We start from the raw sequence: 8,680 nt of genomic DNA on the forward strand, positions 1-8,680 counted from the left end.
GTGAAAATTCGAGAATCCTACCCGAATCACCTACTGCAGCAATTGATTAAACTTCTCCTATCTGTTAAATATTGAAACAAATTATTTACTATTTCCTACAACAAATATCGAATCTAACACACTTCAACCTTCACTTAATTAATTAATTTGCCAAAAACAAGAACAAAACAAATAGAGAAAGATGCATAAGTGATAGTATTTTTTGGACAAATGTCCCCGGAAAAATCCCAATGCGGGAAAACCGGTGCAGCAACTCTCAGGGTTTTATATTATTAAGCAATAGTTTCTGAATACAACTCTGGATGCCCTTCCAACAATCTAGTTACAGAAAAAAATAAACTAGAAGAAAAACTTAGTGAGGTTACCTCACTCTACCTGGAAATTCTGGTTGTTCTGGCAGCTGAACCAATTGTCATCAACTATCTCTGCGCTGGCCCTGCATCAGCCTCAACAGGCTTTGTGTTAGCCCAACTGGGAAACATTTGCCCTCTAGAGCAGTTTCCATCTCTCCTAGCTCAGAAATCTCAGCTCCCCGACAGATTTCGGACTTTTGCACTCAAAGACTGTGTTGCCTCTGTGTGACCCCTTCTAGCTTTGCGTGGGCCCTTCTGACCTAGCGTCAACCCCTCTTGGGTCTGTGTTGTCTCCTCCTGGTGTCTCTCTACCTCTTTTCTACTGATCCTGGGTCCTGGAGAAGAGATTCCAACCCAACTATCCCTGCTCCTCACTGCAAAAGCTCACTATCGAAAATCTCCTGGTAGCTTCTCTACTTTAGAAAATCGATTCACTAAAATCTCTCTGTGTTTTTCCAAGTGACCCCCAAGCCTCCTTAAATAATCTCCTCGTTGACATTCAATGACCCAGAATAAAAGCTAATCAATGGCTAAGATCATTTTTTCTTGATCCTCGTCTTCTTCTAGAAGTTACACCCACAATTTGTATTAATACCCTTTAATTATTTTATTTTCCTAATTTTAGACTTAGGGTCCCTTTAAAAATAAATAATTATTTTAATAAAATTGTTTCTGGATAGAATTTCCCAAAACACTTTCTAGGTTCTTTGGAATACATGTGCCTAAGACTCCCTGCAAAATTTGAGACTTAGAGCACATCTGATGCTACCAAAAATCAACAACCTTGTGGGCACAAAGCTGACTCCTAGTACTAGCTACCACCCGCAGACAGATGGGAAGACAGATATAGTGAATAAGTGGCTGGAGGGATATCTGCACAACTATGTGACTGGGCAGCAGAGAGCATGGGTGAAGTGGCTACACCTTAGGGAGTATTGCTACAACACCACATACCACATGTCTATAAGTATGCCACCCTTTTGTGCTTTATATGGTTATGATGCACTGACTTTTTCTATATGGTTTTTGGAGATAGCAAGGCCCCAGGGGTCAAAGATTGGATATAGGAGAGCCAGGTTATCCTTAGAGGACTTAAGGATAACTTACAAATGGTGCAGAACCAACAAAAGTTGTATGCGGACAAGGGCAGAGTAGAGCGACACTTTGAGGTGGGAGATTTGGTATTCCTGAGATTGTAGCCATGAAAGTAGTCCACACTGAAGTAGAAAGGGGCTAAAAAGCTCCAGCCTCACTTCTATGGGCCCTACAGGGTGATCCAACGAGTTGGAGAGGTTGCATATGAGTTGGATCTTCCACTAGGAAGCAACGTGCTTTATGTGTTTCATGTCTCTTGCTTGAAAAGGGATTTGGGACAACGGGTGACCACTGCCATAGAGTTACCACCATTGGATGATGAGGAGCACTTGATCTTGACACCAGAGGCTATTCTATAGGAGAGGAAGAGAAAATTGAGAAGCATAATTATTAGAGAATTCCTTGTCATGTTGAAGGATTTTCCTGAAGAGGATGCCACCTGGGAGGGAGAGAAAATTTTGCAGCATCCAACATTACAGTTCCTTGAGGACAAGCAACATTTGGGAGGGGAGGATTGTCATGTCCCCAATTAAAAAAATTTCCAAGGGAATTTCCAATTTTCCAATTTTGGCGATTAATATATTATTAGATAAATAAAACTTAGGAGAAATAAGTTGGGGAGATATTAAATGACTTTTTGGAGAAAAGGCTAAGGTTGGGACTTGAAAGAAGAAAAATTAAAGTGAAAATAAGTTGTGGGGGTTGTTGCACTCAAATTGTCAATGTTCCAAGGAAGCAGAAGTACCAATTTTTTCAACAAGAATCAAATCACATATTTGCGGTTTGTGTGTCATAGTCATCCCATTCTGCAAGTTATATATTGTAAATGATCTTAGTAAAACCATGAGTCTATGTAACAACCTAGGTAAGCCTATAATTTGATGACGAATTCCATCCTAGGAGGTTTTTAAACCTCACTGATTATCTGTGTTTTTCGACACAGCTAATCAGAGGAGTTTTTTCTCTCTAGCTTAAACCTCGAAAGCGAGGGTGAAATTTATTGTCGAATTATTAGGTGAGTCCTAGTGTTTTAGTCGAGTTTGATGTAAAATTGGTTTGGGAATATTTAAGCTAATTGGCTAAATTATTTTATTACAAATCACTTGGTTTACTAGATCACATTGTGTTGTAGATGGGTTATGTGTCTTGAGGGTCTAAGACGAATGTGTATTCCCTCTTTGAGTCTTGTAAAAGAAAAATCATATGTATTAGAGGGTTGGAAAAATAATTAATCCCCTCATGTGTAAATTAATTATTTTTTCTGGAAAAATAATAATACCCTCTTTGTAAATTAATTATTTTTTCTGGCAAAGTAAAATTAAATCCTAAGCTAGAAAATTAATTAATTAGAGTCAAAATTAAATTGTCTAGAAAAATAAATTCTTCAAATGGAAAAATTCGTGGGTCTTGAAATAATCAATTGTTAAAGGTCCTCCACCAAGGGAATATTGTATTTTTCAAGAAAATTTGGGCCCTTCGACTTTGGTGGTTAAGTCAAAGCCAAATTTTTGAGGAAATTAGCTCTAAATAATTAATTTTGAGCTAATTAAAATGGAATTAAATGATAAATTCAAAAATTCCTCAAAAGTAAGAAATCAAGGGACAAGATTAAAAGATCTTGAAGTATTTATCAATAGCCAAGATTATTTTGACAAGGATAAAAAAAACTAGCCATTATTTTTCCATTTGGAGGATTTATCTATAAACTAGAGAGTCATTTGAGTCTCTAGTCATTTTGATCTCTGGCTAGAATTGTTGCTAAAGCATTGTGTAAACTATTGTCCCACTGGGAACTATTTTTTCTATCATAATAAAATACTTTGGGGTGCAATTCAAGGTGTTCTTGCTTATTGATTTGTGATATATGCTGACTACGGGCATCTCTATGCTATGCTGCATATTGGTAAGATCTGTTTTTTCATTAGATGGAGATAAAATCATGCTATTGATAGTTTTGGACTAATATTAGGTGGTTTGATACCCCATGTGATCTAACAAATTACTTTTTGAGATAAATACATAGTGTTTGCAGGTACTTCAGTCCTTGGCCTCCAAGTTCACAGACTTGGGCAAGAATCATTGTTGCTTGGATCTCTAGTTTTTGTATGGTGGATTTAATCTTCACTTGTGTTATAGTGAATCATTAATTTTTCTGAAGCATTTTAGTCATTCTTTCAAATAAAAAATATTAAAAAAATAATTTTCTCAAAATCCATTTCAAAACCCATGTTTATTTTTGTAAATAAATTTGTAAATTATTTTTCTAACTTGTGTTGGGGTTTCAGATCTATTTTGTATATATTTGGGGTTTGGGTGTTTCTATTTTTATTTTTCGTAGGTTAGATCAAGGAGTTAAGTGGAAGAAGAGCTAGTTATAGGCCCTTGAGGGTAAGATCTAGTTTCTTGAATTTTTTTGCAGGTTTCCCATGAAAGAATTTTCATAAAATCGAAGAGCAGAAGCATAAAATTTTTTCAGAGCAAGGGTTTCAAAATTTTCAGGGCTTCTAGCCCGGTTCTTCCCTCCAAGCCCTCAGCGTCCCTCCTTCTACCCTCTATGTCTTCGTTTTTCGGCCTCCCAGGGCTAGTCATGACCCTTAGGGGCTACGGATTCCCTTCCTTCCCCTAGTTGCAGGCCCTAGAAGCCTTGCGGCTCCCTTTTCAACCCTCCATTCTTCTCTGTGAGGCCTCCTCGGCCCTCCGTCCAACCTTCTCCTCCTCCTCTCCCTCTCCCTTCTCCCCTCAGCCCTCCTCCCTTGACGTCCTCTCCTCTTACCCTAAGCCGCAACCCTATAAGGGCTTGCAACCCTCCTTTTGTGGCCTTTAGGCCTTAGCCCTAGCCCCATAACCCTTATTTCCCAAACGCTAGCCTTACTAAGTAAAACGTTGACCCGTTTTGGCCAATTTCGCTCCTGTGACCTTGATCTCCATTTGTTGACCTCTTTTCCCCCCAAATTTGGCTTGAAACCCTAATCTGAAGTTTTAAGGCTAAACACTTGGCGATTTGGCTAGATAAAGGTCTCAAAATTTATATCTAGCAAGCGACAACATTATTCCAAAGTTTCGACGATTTTCAATGGTGGGATCTTCAAGGCCTTGGGCCTAAGGTTTGATCTCTAAACCCTTATTTTTTTGCAATTTTATTACAACAAACAAAACACAAATAATTGGGCCCTAAAATCAAATTTTGTATGGTCAAAATTGTTTAAAATTGCAAAATCTTCGTTTTCACAATTTTTTGCCACTAGGGCATCTCTAATTAGACCTAGATTTGACATTTTAGCTTGATGGAAATTTCTGCATAACTGTGAAAAATCAGATCTAAACATTTCTGAATCATATCCTAATTAAAGTCCAAAAATTCTGAATTTTCAAATTTTTTGGCAAACTTACTATTTTTAGACATTGTGGGGATTATCTGTAGTATTTTCAGTTTGCTGACTTGTCATTAGTATACTGTTGTCATAAACTTATTAGTTTTGAAAGTTACTAAATCAAACTCTCTTAAAGCCCTCAAATTGAAAATTTTCAAGTTTTAGTGTATTTTATCATTTCGGGAAATATTGGTTATCTATTTCTGGAAATTTTAGCTTACTGATCTGTCACTATTTCAATGCTGAAATAAGTATATCGGATCTGAAATTTTCTTAGTCCAGCCCTAAAAAATCCTAAAAATTGATTTTCTTCAAGTTCGACAATTTTATTATTTTTAGGCATTGGTGCTGACATCACTATTCGCTGATCTGTGGCTTAACTCACTGCTGCAATTTATACTTCAGATCTGAAATTTTGCTGAAAGATACATCTTGAGAAGGCTAACATACATAATTTTCTAAGTTAGCATATTTTTGTGATCTTGGGCAAGCATAAGCATTGTTGGTTTAACATTTTCTTACTGTTGTTATAAAATTGATCAAGTCTGAATTTTCTGAATATTTATTGTTGAGATACATTTGAAATTGGCTAATCTCATTAATCTCATAGTTTGGCATAAGATCTTGTCTTAATTGGTGAATTGGTTACTTGAAGTTTACACGTGTACCTCTTGAAGCTTATCTTGTTTAAGATTGCATCATAAGATTGTTAAGTACTCTTAAGATAACTTTCACATAAGTAATTAAGTAATCTAACCAATCTTAATCCAAGATAGCAGTCACTCATAATCTCTCATGTAAACATCTCACATAGGTTAGTCAATCATTCGAGTAGCAGGTGTCCATCCAGTTATTTTGGTTCCAATTCATAAGAAGCAAGAATTTGTGGCTCCATTAAGGCACTGGTCTCATAATAGAAAATCTAATTTAATCATAATCTTGCTTGATTTCAACCAAGTGGCTAGGACACTCATCCGTGTCTCCCAAGTAAGTTGATTCTCACCTTGATTTCCTTCACTTCATTCCATAGGGACTACCCCCCATAGCTTGTTGTTGGGAGACAACTAGAACGGAGTGGATGGGGATCAGAGTGACAACCCCTGTCTTGAGCATTGTTGCGGTGTTTGTACAATCTGGGTGACAACAGGGGTCACCAAAGGGGAAATCGAACCCCCTAGGAGAAAATCGAACCACTTGAAGAGGGGAACACAAGGGGGTCGAATTAGTGGATCCCACAAGAAATGTTGAGCAACAATTATAAAATGAAGGCTAGAGCTTCATTTTGATAATTCTATCTTGGCATTTAATTTCTGATATTGGAGGGTTTGCTTGAGTTGCTAAGGCAAGTCAACCAGTGTTTCTTAGCACAGGGATTTCCAAGCAGAAAATCCCAACTCTCTTTCGGTGGACTAGGAGTGTCACCCTAGCAGAGAAATTTGGAGTTGATTGGAGATTTATTTTCCTGAAAATGGTGAGCCATATCATCTCTGCAACAGGTGGTACGAAATTTCTAGGAGGACGCAGTAGCAGGGATAGAGTTGCTTGGAGGTGGAAATTGCTGGGGATATTTGCCTCAAGAATTTGCAGGAAATTTGCTTGGAGGGCAACGAGTTTCCTTGAGGATTTTCTGGGTTGGAAGTGACAACATTTGTGAGGGCTGAAATTTTCTCTCTAGGGCATGCATAGGGGTTTTTCTGGGCCATTTTGTTGAGTAGTTGTAGAGCAACACTTGTGCCAGAAAATAGCTAGAGTTTCATTCTATTATTTTCTCAGGAGTTTCTTAGTTATTTGATGGAGGAATTTTGGGTGGAGCAGCTGTAGTTTTTCTGGCGTAACACAGAACTAGGCAGTGGGTGAATGCACATAATTTTGGGTAATTCCGAGAGGTTGGAATTAGCCCAAAATATTTTTGGGTTTTGTTGGTCTGTGGCTGGAGAGTATTGTCCTAATTTTCCAAAAAAATTGGAGCAAATACGAGGCCTCAAATATCAATTTGCCTCCAACAGCAGCAACATAAAATTTCTGGGCATAGTGTACAACCAGTGAGCCTATTTCAGCGTAGAGTTTCCTTCATTCACACCTAAGTTTGGCATGCTTGCTTTAGCAAGCTTAGGTGCACTCATTCCACTACATTTTGTACTCAAATTATCATCAGATATTCAATAAAATGGCTCATCTCTATTGTTTCTTCTCAACAGTGTTCTAAATTTATCATTCTTATGGAGATTTCAGATTGCATGCTTAATTATTTTGCTATAGCTAGTTCTAGTTTTGATATTTCACTGTATTTCTCTAGTTAGAATATTACAGGTATGTCGTTCTCTTTGGAATCAATGGAGGCAATCCAATCTGAAAGAGCATAAGCAGTGAAAAGATTAGTTGTTGATGATGAATGATGGGATAGGATGGGGTACCTCTTGGCATTTACTAAGCCAATTGTGGATTTTCTCCGCATGTTTGATACAAATATGCCTAATTTAGGAGAGGTGTATGAGGCCATTGATTCCATGATAAAGAAGATAAGGGTGGTTATATATGCCAAGGAGAAGGACCCAAATGAAATGTTTTACAGAGAAGTAAAATATATATTGACCAAAAGGTGGAACAAGATGACTAGCCCGTTGCGCTTTTTGGACTATGTAGTGAATCCAAAATATTATTCTACAGAGTTTCTATGTGATCTAGAAAGAACTGCACCAAACAAAGGCCCAAAATTCTGACAACAATTTAAACAAGCTTTTAGAAAGCTTTTTGTAGATCCTAAAATTGGGATTTGGATTTGTTCAAAGTTTGCTCATTTTGTGGGAGAAATTTTTTTTGGTGCTAATATTGATTGTATGTGGGACAAGACTAGATTAACTCCAATTGATTGGTGGAACTACTATGGTGGGGAACTTCCACATATCCAAAAATTGGCCATCAGGATCTTGTCACAGGTTGCTAGTTCCTCTTAAACAGAAATAACTGGAGTACATATGGCTTCATCCATTCGGTGAAACAAAGAAAATTGGGCTCTAGGAAGCAGTGTTGATAATATCGGTGATATTTTGCGAAATATCGTGAATATCGCATGATTTTCAGGAAAACGATATTTCGACAGGTAAATATCACGATTTTTTCAAATTTGAAAATATCGCGATATTTTGAAAATCTCGGCTAAATATCGCAATATTATGAAAAAATCAGCTAAATATTTCCATATTTTGAAAACCTAGCCTAAATATCATTATTTCTTTATATGTTTAAAAATTTGGAAAAAATGATTTTTTATGTTTGCCGATATTTTTTTATATTTACATTGATATTGTTGAAAAGATGTTTTCAAGACCCTTGCTGATATTTTTTCGAGAACTAGTGTACGTTCATTCGAACCTTCGCCTTCTGTCACACAAGAGTGATGAATACAAATTTGGGCCCACCAAACAATGGGATGTGGAACCAGAGTTGCTTGACTTGGATATGACGTTGAATGCCAGGTCTCATATGGCTTTGTTTGATGAGGAGGCACCAATAGTTGGATCTTCAAGTGGACATGGCAGCAATGCTCCCACTCTTGGAGAGGATGTAGTTCTTAGTGGCATGAATGAAGACATATTTGATGATATGTAAATGTAATTTATGATGGTGTTTTAAACTTTTGAACAATGAACATTGAATACCATAATATGCCATATGAATTATGAATAATGATAGTAGACTGCCAGTCATAGTTCATTTTGTACTTTGTACTATGTAGTGTGCATTATTAATTTTGGTGATGATGTTGTAACTTGTCATGTTGATGATTGAAATTTGAAACAAAAACTTGATGATATGTTGAATCATGAATGTTATAATAATCATTAATGATGATGACAATGT

This window comes from Pinus tabuliformis, chromosome 4_1 (assembly GCF_031772625.1).
Source record: "Pinus tabuliformis cultivar Carrire ecotype Pingquan chromosome 4_1, CPIR1, whole genome shotgun sequence".
NCBI classification, from domain to species: Eukaryota; Viridiplantae; Streptophyta; class Pinopsida; order Pinales; family Pinaceae; genus Pinus; species Pinus tabuliformis.